A 17230-nucleotide genomic window follows, 5' to 3' on the forward strand; every position below is an offset into this window, starting at 1 on the left:
TCCAAAAGGAAATGCAAAATTTACTTTCATCAGAGAACATAACTTTTGACCACTCAGCAGGAGTCCAGTCATTTTTGTCTTTAGCCCATTCTGACACTGTCTGTTGTTCAAGAGTGGCTTGACACAAGGAATGCGACAGCTGAAACCCATGTCTTGCATACGTCTGTGAGTAGTGGTTCTTGAAGCACTGACTCCAGCTGCAGTCCACTCTTTGTGAATCTCCCCCACATTTTTGAATGGGTTTTGTTTCACAATCCTCTCCAGGGTGCGCCTCTCTATTAATGTGCTTGAACACAGAGCTCTGTGAACAGCCAGCCTCTTTTGCAATGACCTCTTGTGTCTTGCCCTCCTTGTGCAAGGTGTCAATGGTCGTCTTTTGGACAACTGTCAAGTCAGCAGTCTTCCCCATGATTGTGTAGCCTACAGAACTAGACTGAGAGACCATTTAAAGGCCTTTGCAGGTGTTTTGAGTTAATTACCTGATTAGAGTGTGGCACAAGGTGTCTTCAACATTGAACCTTTTCACAATATTCTAATTTTCTGAGATACTGAATTTGGGATATTCCTTAGTTGTCAGTTATAATCATCAAAATTAAAAGAAATAAACATTTGAAATATATCATTATGTGTGTAATGAATGAATATAATATACAAGTTTCACTTTTTGAATGGAATTAGTGAAATAAATCAACTTTTTGATGATATTCTAATTATATGACCAGCACCTGTACAAAATTTTTCAACTTTGTTTTATTATTTTATGCAACATTTTATTATTTGAATAACAATTTGTGTGAAAGTTTAATTGAAAAGAAGAAAAAATGGCATGAGAAAGTCTTAGTATTTGGTATGTGTCACTTTTGCTTTAAAGTGGTCATAGGATGCCCATTTTTCACAAGTTGATATGATTCTTTAGGGTCTTAATAAAAAGTATGTAACAGAGTTTGGTTAAAATTTCTCAGTGGTAGTGTAAAAAACTAATTTTTTACCCTTTTAAAAACAGCTCAGAGCAGCAGTTTTATTTATTTTTATTTTTTTAAATGTAAATGTGCTATGCTGTCCCCACCCCTCTCTTCCAAGCTGCTCTCTGAGGGACTGTTTACTTTAACCGCATTCATTGTGAAACTTGCTAATAAGCACATTATTAGGAAAGGTGATTTGCAAAGATTCTTTAAAAAAAAAAAACCGTATTCTCCATTCTTCTGTAGGTGAAGCTGAATCATGAATGATTCACGCGAACATAGACTCATTTATGTAGATCAGGGGCACATTCCCTTCAAAAACAAACATAATCCACTGCGTCTTCAACGGCTCAGATGTCAGGAGTAAATGACGACTGCTATGTTCTTTATTACATCCTACAAAAAAAGAATACCTAAATCACTTAGGAGACATTCTTGCCTACACCTCCTCAAGCGGTGAAACAATGGCGGACTGATTACAGCTCACTCAGGGCGGGTCTAAGGTAGAACACCAGTCCAACGCTACCTTCAATCAAACTATCGTGGAGGGGCCTGTTTTTGTGTGATGTCACACAAACAAGCATCTGAGACCAGCTCCATTTGAGAAAGGGTTAAAAATTTGAGTAGATTAAAAAAACAAAAACATTGGGTGAATTTTTATCATTATGGGGTGGTTGTGTACACACACACACACACACACACACACCCAAAACACCCACCCACACACACACACACACACACACACACACATATACAGTATTTATATATATATATATATATATATATATATATATATATATATATATATATATATATATATATATATATATAGATTGGGACACATGTAATGTATTGGGTGTTTTGGTTCTTTCAACATTAGACACCCTCATTCAGCTGGAGTTGATCAGACCCCTGCTTGTGTCCCAGCAACGCTTGCCCACAGTTCTGCCCTCTTAATCCTAAGCCATCTACTGGCTTTCTCTGTGGCTTCGGTTGCGGAGCTCTTATACTCTATGCATGCAATAAAGTTGGATGTACAACTCTATATAAATAACTGGGCAATAATATAGTTATATTTTGCAACAATATAAACAATTAAGCAGCTGAGATTTGCTATAAAGTGGTATATAGTGTGCAGGTAAAATTAGATGTACTAAAAATCCAACAGTGAATATATCACTGGGTGATAATAAATAAAATAATATATCATTAATAATATAAATAGCTCACAACCCATTTTACTTCTGCGCTGTGATGCTCCCGAGGCGATGTTACTGAGACAAAATGTAGAAAGACTAAATAGAGTGAATTTTGATTTGATGTTGACTTCAAGAGTGAAAAGCTTGTGTCAGTCCACTTGGCATGACAAGACAATTTGCTGGCTGTGAGGAATCTGCCTAGAAACCATCTCAGATGGATTCAGCACATGCTGCGGAATGGCGAAGCCACAAGACCAATAAAGGAACCATCAAAAGTGTCATAAAATCTGAGAGATCTGGCCCAATAAGGACAGAATGAGGGAAGTCAAAGGGTACAGATGTCAAAACCTGGTTCTTAAAGTCCCTGGAAGACCCATTTAAAACCTTTCTGACAGATTTGAAATATTCTGGTCCCTCCTGATTGAAATCCATGTGACACATGTCAAGTAGAGAACTGGCAATTTGAACAAACTTCCAACCATATATAATCATAACCTGCATGTTTGCATTTTCTTATAAATAGTTTAAAAATATATAAAAAATAAAAATATTAGTATATAAATAGTTTCAAAATAGGTATAAATCTATAACTACATTTCTAGAGAGGAAAATAAAAAAACAACAACACACAGAACTCCAAAATGTAGGTGAAATGTGAAAACTGTTAAATGTTTATCAGAATGTTTCAGGAGAGGAAAATAAATGACCCACAACTCAATGCAGTCTTAGAATAGTCTGAGACCAATAGTGAAAATGCTATTTTGTTTCTAAATGATCAACATGATCAAGCTCTGCTGTTAAACCTGTTGTACACAATCAAATGACATACCTTCTGTCCAGGGCCGGTCCTAGAGTTTTCGGGGCCCTAAGCAGATATTTAAAAGGGGCCCCCATACCTACAGTTTCACCTAACCACCCGCATCCCATCCCAATGTACACATCATACACTGACACCTAATTGTAAAGTTTTACCAATTTATTTTACTCAATATATTTATCTTTCAAGATATAGATATGAAAATATATTTGGGTAGTTGACAAATATGCAGTAAAACAACAACAACAACAACAACAACAACAACAAAAAAAAAACGCTTTTTTGTAAAAAACATAATGTATCAAGTTCCTATGCTATTAGAAATATATGGATAGAAAAAATATTGGAAATAAATAAAATAGACACTTGTAAATTTATGCCTGAGGTATTTATTAACAATTGTATACTTTTCAGAATCAGAATCAGAATCAGAAAGAGCTTTATTGCCAAGTATGCTTACGCATACAAGGATGTGAGGGATGAGAGGGATCCAGAGTGATTTTCTGAGCCCTTTTCCTCACTCTGGATGTATACAGTTCTTGAAGGGTGGGCAGGGGAGCACCAATAATTCTTTCAGCAGTCTGAACCATTCTCTGTAGTCTTCTGATGTCTGATTTTGTAGCTGAACCAAACCAGACAGTTATTGAAGTGCACAGGACAGACTCAATGATGGCTGAGTAGAACTGTTTCAGCAGCTCCTGTGGCAGGTTAAACTTCCTCAGCTGGCGAAGGAAGTACAACCTTTGTTGAGCCTTTTTAACAATGGAGTCAATGTGATTGTCCCACTTCAGGTCCTGAGAGATGGTGGTTCCCAGGAATCTGAATGACTCCACTACAGCCACGGTGCTGTTCATGATGGTGAGTGGGGGGAGTGCAGGGGGGTTTCTCCTGAAGTCCACAATCATCTTTTCTTTTTTAATTTAAAAAAAGTTTTATTAATTTAGTAGTAATTTAGTTATGATTTATATTAATTTTAAGTAATTTATTGAACATCCTTGAGACAGTCACACCATAGGACAATTTTGAGATTTAGCTCAAAAATGTAAATAATAATAATAATAATAAATCTAATAAAAAAGCAGTGTTATAACAATAGGTCCACGTAATACAAAGATTTTAAAATGAAGACAATATTATTACAATTTCTTATCTTGTATGACAGTGAATATGCCATGTCATTGACCCAACAACCCTGTCACGGAGACGAACCCCGTGATTCCCTCTGCTGGCCACCTTCACCTGAATACTGACACACACGCATCCACTCATTCATCTACCCTGACTACACTACATTTCCCACAAGCCCCGTCCTTGGACTCTGATCACCGTCACAGGTGCTCATCATCAGGACTTGTATATAAGCTGGACTATCACTACAGCTCAACGCGAAGTCTTGATTTGCTGTGTCTGTCATTTCTGAGCGTTATTACTCGTGTTTGATTTCCTGTTGCCGATCCTGTTTGATATCCTTTCCGTACCTTTGCTGCCTACCTACCGACCCTTGCTTGTTACTGGATTTTGATTCTCTGTTCTTCCTACGTTGTTGATATTGCTGGTATTGACCATTGCCTGTACGACTACGAGTCTCTGCAATAAAGCCTGCATATGGATCCCATGTCGAGTTCTGGTTCATTACAGAAGACTTCGCCCACACGAGATCCAGCGGCTTATGAAGGTCTTCATATCACCATGGCGGCCCAAGCCAGTCAGATCGCTGCTAACCAGTTTCAGCTGAATCGACTGACGGCTATCACCGAGGCACTCGTCAAAGCCGTTCAGAGTCTCCATACAGCTCCCGCGGCCACACCAACGCCGGAAGCATCCGCCATTGCCCACGTTGCAGGGACGCTGTCCCAGGTTAATCCCCGTCTTGCTTTCCCGGAGAGATACAATGGCGATGCCAGCAAGTGTAAGGGATTTCTATTACAATGCTCCCTGTTTGTTGAACAGCAACCCACGCTGTATACAACTGATACTGGGAAGATCGCCTGTGTTTGTTCACTGCTGACTGAGAAAGCACTGGAATGGATTACTGCGGTATGGGGCTCCGATGGCTCTGCATTCACCTCCTTTCAGGATTTCTTACAACAGTTCAGGGCAGTATTCAATCATCCTAAGGAGGGAAAGGGAGCTGGAGATCGCTTATTGGAGTTATCGCAAGGCAGAATGACAGCGGCTGATTATGCCCTACGATTTCGCACTCTGGCGGCACAAACTAACTGGGTGAGCGACAAGTTAAAAGTACTCTTCCGCAAGGGTCTGAAGTATAATCTTCAAGCTGAGCTAGCATGCAGAGACGAGGGCAGAGATCTTAATAGCTTCATGGAACTGACCATCTTCATTGAAAATCTGCAACGTGCCCAATGATCCAGTTCTCGTCGCACTGATCACCCAATCTTCTTGCCGTCTCATGAACCTACTGAGCCCATGCAGATCAACATGACCACCTGTCTATGGAGGAGAGAGATCGACGTATCTCTAACAGGCTATGCATGTACCGTGAATAACCCTCCCACCAACATAACAACTGCTCCACTCATGCATCTACCTCCTCACAACGCTCGGTGAGTACTCCTCTCACTTCCATGTGTGATACCCAGTGTGTAAGCATTCCCGTTGAATTATGGATAAACGACAGACAAGTTATTACCTCTGCTTTACTCGATTCTGGGGCTGCTGGCAATTTCATTTCTGAGGAGTTCGCTAAGAGGTATAACATTCACCTGATTCCATGCTCTACCTCTCTCTCAGTGGAGACAATAGATGGTCGACCACTGGGTTCTGGATCCATTACTCACCTCACTCGCAAAATCTTGATGGCGGCTGGTTTACTACACAAGGAGAGGATTCAATTCTACATTCTCCCCACATCTCACACACCTGTGATTCTTGGATTACCCTGGCTACGTCTGCATAACCCTCAGATTTCCTGGAGAGAGGGTCAAGTTGTGAAGTGGAGCAATTATTGTCAACAGAACTGTCTTTCTCTGGTCAAACCCATTCCTGTCTGTTCCGTGTCACTCGCTCCAGCACAAGAGTCCATTCCCGATCTGCCAGAGGAATATGCTGATCTTATGGAGGCCTTCAGTAAGGAACAAGCCAACATCTTACCTCCTCACCGTAAATATGACTGTGCCATCAATCTTCTGCCAGGGCATTCTCCCCCAAAGGGTCACATCTTTCCATTGTCTCAACCTGAGTCCGAAGCCATGAAGGATTATATCAAGGAAGAACTCCAGAAGGGTTTCATCAGACCATCCACATCTCCTACTTCGTCCGGTTACGGTGACATGAAAAAGAAGGATGGTGGTCTTCGTCCTTGCATCGATTATCGTGGACTAAACAAGATGACGGTGAAATTCAGATACCCACTTCCGTTGGTTCCTTCAGCCCTCGAACAGCTTCGCACTGCCCAGTACTACACCAAACTGGAAATCTGAGGTGCGCATACAATCTCATTCGCATTAGGGAGGGAGATGAATAGAAGACCGCCTTCTCCACCACCACTGGACACTATGAAAATCTTGTGATGCCGTTCGGACTGGTCAATAGTCCATCTGTGTTTCAGTCGTTTATTAACGAGGTCTTCAGAGACATGCTGAACATATCTGTGATTGTGTACATTGATGATATACTGATCTACTCAAACACACTTCCCAAACATGTACAACACATCCGAGCAGTTCTTCAACGCCTCATTAAGTAGCAGTTATACGCCAAGGCGGAGAAATGCGAATTCCACACGACCTCCACCACATTCCTAGTGTACATAATCAGTCCCGGAGGGGTGGCCATGGACGAGAAGGTCAACGCCATTCTTAACTGGCCGGAACCCACAACCCTCAAGGAATTACAGCGATTTCTAGGATCGCGCTAACTTCTACAGGAGATTCATTAGGAACTTCAGTACGGTTGTCGCCCCACAACTTACCTCAATGGTCAAGAAAGGAGCTCACCGACTACAATGGTCAGAATCCACTCACCAAGCATTTCAGACCCTGAAGCAACGATTCAGCATACACGCCCATCCTCTGCCACCCTGACCCTTCATTACCCTTCATTGTCGAGGTTGACGCATCTAACACAGGTATCGGCGCTATCCTGTCCCAACGTCCAGATCCCGCCGCGAAACTTCATCCCTGTGCCTTTTATATCTAGGAAGCTCAACTCAGCGGAACGCAACTACAGTGTCGGGGACCGGGAACTCCTTGCCATGAAGGCAGCATTCGAGGAGTTGGGAGGCACTGGCTAGAGGGAGCCACGCACCCGTTTACAGTACTAACAGATCACAAGAACCTGGAATACTTACGCACCGCCAAACGCCTTAATCCTCGTCAAGCTAGATGGTCCCTGTTCTTCACTCGATTCGACTTCTCAGTAATTTATCGACCCGGCTCCAAGAACACCAAGGCGGATGCTCTTTCACGTCAATTTGAGGAGGAGGATATTCCAGTAGATCCAGAACCCATTCTGCCGTTTCATGTAGTAGTTGCCCCCATTCAATGGGACATCATGACTTTGCTCCAACAATACAGGGAGCAGAACGAGACCCCAGTGGCCTGCCCAGTCGACAGAATCTTCGTCCCTGAACATCTTCGTGATCAGGTCATCAGTCAAGTTCACTGCCATCCATCTTCCGGTCACCCAGGTATCACAGCCACCATTAATCAGCTGGAGAACCGCTTCTGGTGGGAATCACTGCACAGGGACACAACCAACTACATACAGCAATGCAATAACTGTATCACTAACAAATCGTCCAAACAATCTCCTGCCGGTCTCCTTCAACCACTCCCCATTCCACAACGACCATGGTCTCACATTGCAATAGACTTTATTACGGATCTTCCCAATTCCCAGGGCCACACTACCATACTTACCATCATAGATCGATTCTCCAAGGCTTGTAGACTCATTCCACTACCCCAAACTACCCACAGCTCTTCAGACTGCAGAACACCTCTGCAATTGGGTCTTTCGATTGTATGGCTTACCCGAAGACATTGTGTCAGACCGAGGACCTCAATTCACCTCTCTCAATTATGGTCAGCCTTCTTCAAAGCTCTGAATGTCAATGTCAGCCTCACCTCTGGTTATCATCCCCAGGCAAACGGACAAGTAGAGAGGCTCAATAAAGAACTGAACCTCTTCCTCAGGACCTACTGCAACCAGAATCAGGACGATTGGGCTCGATACTTACTATGGGCAGAATATGCGCAAAACTCCCTTCTCAAACCCTCAACTGGTCTGACTCCCTTTAAGTGTGTACTGGGGTTCCAACCACCAGGGGTTTGGTCAGGGGATCCAACGGACGTACCGGCTGTGAACGATTGGATGGCACGCAGTGAAGAGGTTTGGAATCGGGCTCATGTTCACCTTCAACACGCTGTTCGAAGGCAAAAGGAGCAAGCGGACCGCCGAAGGCGCCCCGGTCCCAACTACCAGCCGGGTCAATGGGTGTGGCTATCAACACGGGATCTCCATCTCCGGCTTCCTTGCCGCAAACTGAGTCCAAGGTACGTGGGTCCATTCCAAATCACTAGACAAACAACCCCAGTTTCTTTCCGTTTGGCACTTCCTAACACATACCGTATTTCTCCCACCTTTCATGTATCCCTGCTCAAGCCCGCTGCTGGTCCCAGAGACGAGGGAGAGGGGAGGTCCCATGCACAGGCCCCATGATTCCCTCTGCTGGCCAGCAGAGGGCACCCTCACCTGAATACTGACACACACGCATCCACTCATTCATCTACCCTGACTACACTACATTTCCCACAAGCCCCGTCCTTGGACTCTGATCACCGTCACAGGTGCTCATCATCAGGACTTGTATATAAGCTGGACTATCACTACAGCTCAACGCGAAGTCTTGATTTGCTGTGTCTGTCATTTCTGATCGTTATTACCCGTGTTTGATTTCCTGTTGCCGATCCTGTTTGATATCCTTTCTGTACCTTTGCTGCCTACCTACCGACCCTTGCTTGTTACTGGATTTTGATTCTCTGTTCTTTCTACGTTGTTGATATTGCTGGTATTGACCATTGCCTGTACGACTACGAGTCTCTGCAATAAAGCCTGCATATGGATCCCATGACGAGTTCTGGTTCATTACAAACCCATTTAAGCAAACTTTTAAAACCAAAGAGTTTAACATTTTAAATTAAAGAGTTTAAACCTGGTTATATAAAGCAAAAACACCTGGTTATAGACATTAATGCTTAAAAGCAAAAAACATCTGGTTATGAAAATTACATTAGAGAACAGTTATAATAATAATAGAAGAAAAATTAATTTTCTGGGCTGGCATGACAGGCCAAGATCTAGAACTGCAAAAAAACATAATCAAAAAACATGAGTGTAAACTAATATTACACAACATTCAAAGTGAAGGCAAAAATCTGAGACGAGAGGACGAGATAGGGTGTTCACAAGATGAGACTAGACTAATATTTTTACACTATTTTAAGAAATCTCAATGATGAAAAAAACATGCTGGAAAAATAGTCTGCAGGTGTATTTGAAATGTTTTAATCTTGCAATAAATTGCCATCTCAGTTTATGCTTTATGACTATGAATTATTATATGCAATAACAGACAATACTAAGCACTGTAAAATATTTTGCCACAAACCTCACTTCTCTTTTGTATGATTTTCATGAGTCTCTTAAGATCTACTCTTCAGAATTGTACTTGCTAGGCTATGAGTTTTTAGAATGTGTACCTCCTATCTGACTTTTTGGTTCCACATATTGATCACAGAAATAAAAAACGAAAACAAACACAACAAAAAGAAACAGTTATTTCTTAGTCTAAGTGCAAACCATAGGTCAAAGTAGGCGTACTCTCTCAAGTATTCAAATCAAAGCCCCCCGCCCAAACTGAAACAAAAATTTCTTCAAGCATGATACCAGAGCTAAGATGATGGTAATACAGCCTAGATATTGTATGCACCCTAATTTGCATGCATCAGGGAGCCGCAGCCGCTCTCAAACTGCTGGTATTGAAATTGCGTTTGAATGCGCGCACACATCCTTTTTAGTTTCGATTTTTGATACCATCACATGCCTAGTCCCTACACAGTGTTCACTGGGTCCTTTACTCCCTAAGCACGGGATATCTGTGGAGCAGACTTCGCTGACAATAATTGCTCATTTCAAACTCCCAACAACATCATCAAAGAAAGGCAACAAAGGGGTCATTCAGATTATGACAAAACATAAGTAATATTGTAATTATTTTTACTTTCAAATTTAAATACTCACATAAAAAATAGATATATTCAACAATTATGTATCTATAAATATTGCTTAAATGTATATGTTTATTATACTTGTATGACTATTGCTGCTATAATTGCGATTAACCCATTGTAGTGGTCTCATCTTGTGCGCTTTCTTTTCCACTTGCAGCCTCATAGTAAACAGTCCTGAGATAAATAAAGTTAAATTAAGAAATGACAGAGCCAGAGCCTCTTCTGCTCCACGCCGGTTTTACTTAGTTTCACCTATTTATACAATATGCAAATGTAACATTCATCGCCATAACCATTCATAAATACTCTAGTTTGAATTATATATATATCAAACACGTGAACCCCTCCATTAAAGATAATAATAATAAAAAAAAAAAAAAAAAAAATTCGTAAAAACTTTACATTAAGGTTCCCTTTGTAAAGGTGTTAATAAATTACTAATAATCATTTACAAATGCACTTCTAAAAACAAAAAATATATAAGCGGTTATAAACATTCCAGCTGAATATAATTAAAAGGGTGAAGTGATTTTAATGCAATACCTGCCAACTAATGAGCCATTTTTAACTACATGTTATAAATGCTTAATATACGATTCATACATATTTGACTCAAAACCCTAGATTCTTGATTAATTTCAAGAGTCAATAGTCAAAAATAGACTATTACAGCAAGACTGAAGGTTGTTGTATTTATGGTTTAATCTTTCAATGACACTGCTCCATCTTTACTTATGAGTGGTGACAAGGTGCGCAATAACAGTTGGGTGATTTTCCCTTGATTTACTTTCACTGGAAGTGTAATCAATGTTCCCTTATTATCTATGCTGTCCACAGTTGCCCTTTGAAAGTAGAACATGTTCGCTCCCTTCGAATTGGAAATCTCACTTAAGATGGAGGTAGATGTCTTTGAAGTACTCTTCGCAATCCACCTTACGGGTCCAATATGGTATGCACCTATTGAGTGATTTGACTGATATTACCCAGTTTTCTCCTGTCCGATTTCAACATTTTTCTCCAAAGTAATGTAATTGTTTCTTCAAAACAATTTAACACAGCTATCTTACAAACACAAACTTAACACAACAAAGTGTTAAACTTATTGCCAAACATGAAGCACTGACAATTTTTCTAGTAATGCGTTTATTAAAAAAGTATATATTAACATCAAATCTATAAGTGTAATCTCTATTTGATTATAAAACATATCCAGCTGTAGATGCACTGAAGAAAACATGTTTATTGCAAAGGCTCACTTCAACAGGGAGCCTTTGCTTTATATAGTATACTGTGTATATCTAACTAAAAAAAAAAAAAAAAACAGTTATCCAACACCTGTCAGCCATGTGAAATAATATTGCCCTAACAACATGAGCTTAACTAAATTGCATTGGTATTAAAAATAAAATAAATAAATAAATAAATAGACTTTAACTAGAAATCTGGTTGTGAAAAAAAAAAGGTCTGTGTTGTGCAAACAAACACTCTCAGATAACTAGGTAATCTTGATAACTACAGTCTTATAAGCACCGTGGTGTGTGTGTGTGTGTGTTTATACACTTTATACACTAGCGCCTTTCTCAGTATCTCCACAGGCCTCTTCCTTGTGGCTGGTGGTGTTGTTCTGGACCACCATGTCAAACAGTGTTCTTGTTCCATTCAAAATAAACATGATTGTCCACCTGGAATGTTTCTCAAAACTTAAAATTCTAAAAAAAAATGTTTGTACATTACTAGTAAAGAACAGCACGTTTGTCCCAGGATCCACTATTATTCTGTACTTGCCAACAATATTTTAAATATAGAAGAGTATTGACAAAAATCTTTAGATCTATTTACCAGTGGTCTCATGGGAAAGGACATGACTCTTAACATGGATCAAAGTTAGGTTAACATGTGATGTCGTTTTGAAATTTTAGCTCTGTACCTCTCTATTGCTTTCCTTCCACCCTTGCTGTCCACTTCATCTCTGTTTATGTTCTTCTTACAGTTTCCCTCTTGGCTCTTCCCTCTTACGACAATACCAATCTACGCACACAGAGATTTTTTTGTTTTCACCATGGCTATAGGAGATGAAATGGGGCTGTATTAATTATACTGGAGAAAGCGTAACTGTCAACTGGATCACGTGTGCCTGTAAAGGCAACTCCATCACCAAAATGAGAATTTTGTCATTTATCACTTACCCCATGGGCGTTCCAAATCCATTAAGGCTTTGTTCAGCTGTCCAGAACACATATTTAAGATATTTTGTATGAAACACCGGGAGGCTGTGTGACTGTCCCATTAGACTGCCAAGTAAAATACACTTTCATGTTCCAGAAAAGTATGAAAAGCATCGTCAGAATTGTCGATCTAGCCATCAGTGGTTCAACAGTAATGTTATGGAAACGACAAGGAATACTTTTTGTACGGCCCCTGAAAAAAAAAGACTTCAACAATTTTCAATCAATTTGTCCCCCTCCGTGTCACTCCACATAAGCGTAGTGCATTTTGGCGAATCTGAGCTGCTAAGCAGGCAGCTTATGCTCTTCTGTGTCAGCCGCCCGCCACAAGGATACATTTAAAACTCTAAAAATAGTTACAATCCAAAACTATTGTTTAATGTACTTAAAACATGTTGAAGATTAGCCAATAGGCCTAGTTTTATTCATTAAATGATAAGCTGTTTCCTTTCAAAAGATGTTTATTCAGCAAAGTGAGCCTCTCCATTCCTTTCCAGTTTTTTTACATCCTCCCCACTGACTCCATCTCTTTTGTACCTGTCCGAACAGGTTAAAAGAGATGAGCAGGGGGTGAGGATGTTAAAAAAAAACAAGGAAAAGGAATGGAGAGGCATCAACCTTTGCTGAATAAAACAGCTTTTTAAGGAAACAGGCTGATTCATTTGATGATAGACAGCCTATTGGCTAATCTTCAACAGTGTTACTTTGTAAACCAATTAGTTTTGGATTGATAATTGAAACTATTTTTGAGGGTTAATGTATCCTTGTGGCGCGGCTGACACAGAAGAGCATAAGCTGCTGCGAGTACAGCTCAGATTCGCCAAAATGGCACTACGCTTATGTGGGAGTGTGACTACGGAGGGGACAAATTGTTGAATTGCTGAAGTCTTTTTTTTTTCGGTCCACAAAAAGTATGCCTTGTCGTTTCACTAAACATTACGGGTTGAAACACTGCATGGCAGATCGACAATTAGACGGATGCTGTTCATTACTTTTGATGGAAACATTGAAAGTGTATGTTACTTGGCAGTCTATGGCGACAGGTCACAAGCGGCACGGTTTTCATAACAAAATATCTTAAAATTGTGTTCTGAAGCTGAAACAAAGCCTAATGGATTTTGAACGACCATGGGGGTAAGTGATTAAATGAACAAACTTCTCCTTTTTTGGATGGAGTATGCATTTAAAGGCACACGTGATCCAAAAGTTGACAGTTACGCTGTCTCCAGTAATACTTAATACAGCCCCTTTCATCTCCCTATAGCATGACAACGGCTGGTGGAGTAGATGGTATTGTCGTCAGAGGAAGAGCAAGAGGGGAAACTGTAAGCAGGACATCAAAACAAGAGATGAACGTGGACAGAAGGGGGGAAGGAGGAGCTAGAAGGTACAGACAAAATTTCAACAGAAATCACGTTAACTACATGGACCATGATAAGAAGTTCATGTCCTTTCCATGGAAGGACACTGGTAAAATAGATCTAAAGAGTTCGTTCATTACTCTGTTCGCTATTTATAAATAGTGTGCAAGTACAGTATAATAGTGGATTCCGGGACAAAACGTCTGTTCGTTACTAGTAAAATGTACAAACATTTTTTGTTTAGGATTTACGTTTGAGGACACATTCAGGTGGGACAATCAGGTTTATTTTGAACTGGAAACAAGAACACTGTTGACATGTCTCGCGTCAAGAACAAACACACACCAGCCACAAAGAAGGAAGACGGCCTGTGGACAGATTCTGAGAAAAGGAGGCTTTAGCTGTATTAAAGTGTATATAAAACACACACACACACACACCACGCGTGCTTAAATAGGACTGTAGTTATCGAGATACCTAGTTATCTGAAGTGTTTGTTTGCACAATCCAGAACCTTTTTTTTTTCACAAACCAGATTTGCTAAGTTTTAAAGCAGTTAGTATTATTTATTTTAGTTTTATGTGTTATTTTATTTGATTTATTTTGGTATTTTATTTTATTTTATTTATTTTATTTCACATGGCTGACAGGGTTGTTGGATAACTGTTTTTTGTTTTTGTTTTTTTTTAGTTTAGATCTTACCACGCTACTAGTATAAAGCAAAGCTCCCATGTTGAGAACTTTTGCAAATCAAACATGTTTCTTCAAGTGGCATCTACAAGCTGGATATGTTTTTATAATCAATTAGAGATTCCACTATAGATTTTGATGTTAATATATACTTTTAAATACCGCAATTACTAGAAAAAATTGTCCCCCAAGTGCTTCATTTTGCAAGATAAGATTAACTTTTGTTGTTAAGGTTTGTGTTTAGTAGCTTTGTTGTGTTTAAATTGGTTTGTACGAACCAATTACATTAACTTGGAGAAAAATGTTAGAAATCGGACAGAGAAAGGAAAAACTGTAAATATCAGTCATCACTTCAATAGTGCATTACCATTTGACCTAAGTGGATTGCGAAGAGTACTTCAAGGGTACTCCACATCCTTAAGGTGAAGATTCCACAATTCGAAAAGGGGATCGCGACATGGTTCAGTTTCAAAGGGCCAACTGTGGACAGCATGGATTAATAAGAACATTGATACAACTTCAGTGAAAGTAAAAAAGGGAAAATCACCCAATGGTTATTGCGCACCTTGTCACCACTCAGACGTAAAGATGGAGCCAGTGTCATTGAAAGATTTTTACACCATAAATACACCAACCTTCACAGTCTTGCTGTACTAGTCTATTTTTGACTAGTTGACTCTTGAAAATGTAATCAGGAATCTGGTTTTGAGTCAACTATGTATGAAAGATATATTAGCATTATAAACAGTAAGGTAAAAAATGGTCCTCATTATGCGCAGGTATTGCAGTAAACTCACCCTTTTTATAAGTCAGGGATTATCATAAAAAACGCTTATATCTTTTTGTTTGTAGAATGCATTTGTTAAATGAGTTATTAGTAAAGTTATTACAACCCTTACAAAGGGAACCCTAATGTAAAGTTTTACAAATTTTTTTTTTTTTTGTTTTATTATTATCTTATCTTTCATGGAGGTTCACCCCTGTTGGATATATAATAATTCAAACTAGAGTATTTATGAAATGGTTATGGGGATGAACTGTTACATTTGCATATGTATAATAGGTAGTGAAACTAAGTAAAAACCGGGCATGGAGCAGCAGCGGCGTCTGGCTCTGTCATTCTTCTTATTAACTTATTTATCTCAGGGACTGTGTACTATGAGGCTAGGCTGCAAGTGGAAATAGAGAGCGCACACGATGAGACCACTACACAATGGGTTAATCGTTCAATTATAGCAGACTATGTCAATTACAAAGTATAATAGGTACGATATACATCTTAGTAGCCAAGGATAGCATCACCATTTTATTCAGAGAATAATTGTATATCTATTTTTTATGTATTTACAACTCTCGAACGTAAAATAAAAATTACAAGTATACTTAGTGTTGTCATACTCTAGGAGTGACCCTTTGGTTGCCTTTCTTTGATATTGTTCCAGGGAGTTTCAAGTGATGAGCAATTATTGTCAGCGAATGAAGTCTGATCCAACAAGAGTATCCCGTGCTTAGGGAGGTAAGGACAAGTGATCACTGTGGTAGGGATAGGCATGTGATGTCTCATCAAGAAATCGAAACTAAAAAGGATGTGTGCGCGCATGTCAAACGCAATTTCAATACAGACACAGTTTTTGACGCGCGGCTGCTGCGGCTCAGCTGGATGCATGTCCAGCCTAGGGTGCATACATATATAAACTAGCGACTGTATTACTATAAAGTCTCATTCTTATTTAGCTTTCTGTCAGATCATGCTTTTTGAAAATTTTGTTTCCAGTTGCCGCCGCTTGATGTTTTTGACTGTATGTGCTTAGAGATAAGGAAGGAGTAGCCTTACCACACTTAGACTATTGGTTCGCACTTTAGGACTAAGAAATAAAACTGTTCTTTGATTTGTTTGTTGTGTTTTTTATTTCTGTGATCAATATGTGGAAAACAAAGTTCAGATAGGAGGTAAACCTTGCTTACACAACTCATAGCCTGCACGTACAATTCTGAAAGAGTAGATCTTAAGAGACTCATAGTGAAATCATTACAAAAGCGAAGTGAGTTTGTGGCCAAATATATTTACCAGTGCTTAAGTATTGTCTGTTATGGCATATAATCAATTTCATAGGTACAATGCAAAGCAGAAACTGAGAGTGTGGCATTATATGCAAGATAAAGTATAACATTTCAAATACAGCCTGCAGATATTTTTTCCAGGCATTGTTCTCATCATGAAGATTTCTAAAATAGTGTAAAAAAAATATTGTTCTAGTCTCATTATTGTGAACCTATCTCGTCTCGGCTCAGATTTTATGCCTTCACTTTGATGTTGTGTATATATGTTTACACTCATGTTTGATTATTTTTGCATTCTAATCTGGCCTGTCATGCCAGCCCAGAAAATTAATTTTTCTTCTATTATTATTATACTGTTCTCTAATGTAATTTTCATAACCAGATGTTTTTTGGCTTTAAGCATTAATGTCAACTGAATTTGAATAAATTTCTCTTAAGCAATCGTTAACTCTTTAATTTAAAATGGCTTAAACTCTTTGGTTTTAAAAGTTTGCTTACAATGGGTTTGTAATGAACCAGAACTCGTCATGGAATCCTATGCAGGCTTTATTGCAGAGACTCGTAGTCGTACAGGTCAATGGTCAATACCAGCAAGATCAACAACGTAGAAAGAACAGAGAATCAAAATCCAAGTAAGGCAAAAGCAGGGTCCGGTAGGTAGG

This window comes from Cyprinus carpio, chromosome A1, assembly GCF_018340385.1.
Source record: "Cyprinus carpio isolate SPL01 chromosome A1, ASM1834038v1, whole genome shotgun sequence".
Classification (NCBI taxonomy): domain Eukaryota; kingdom Metazoa; phylum Chordata; class Actinopteri; order Cypriniformes; family Cyprinidae; genus Cyprinus; species Cyprinus carpio.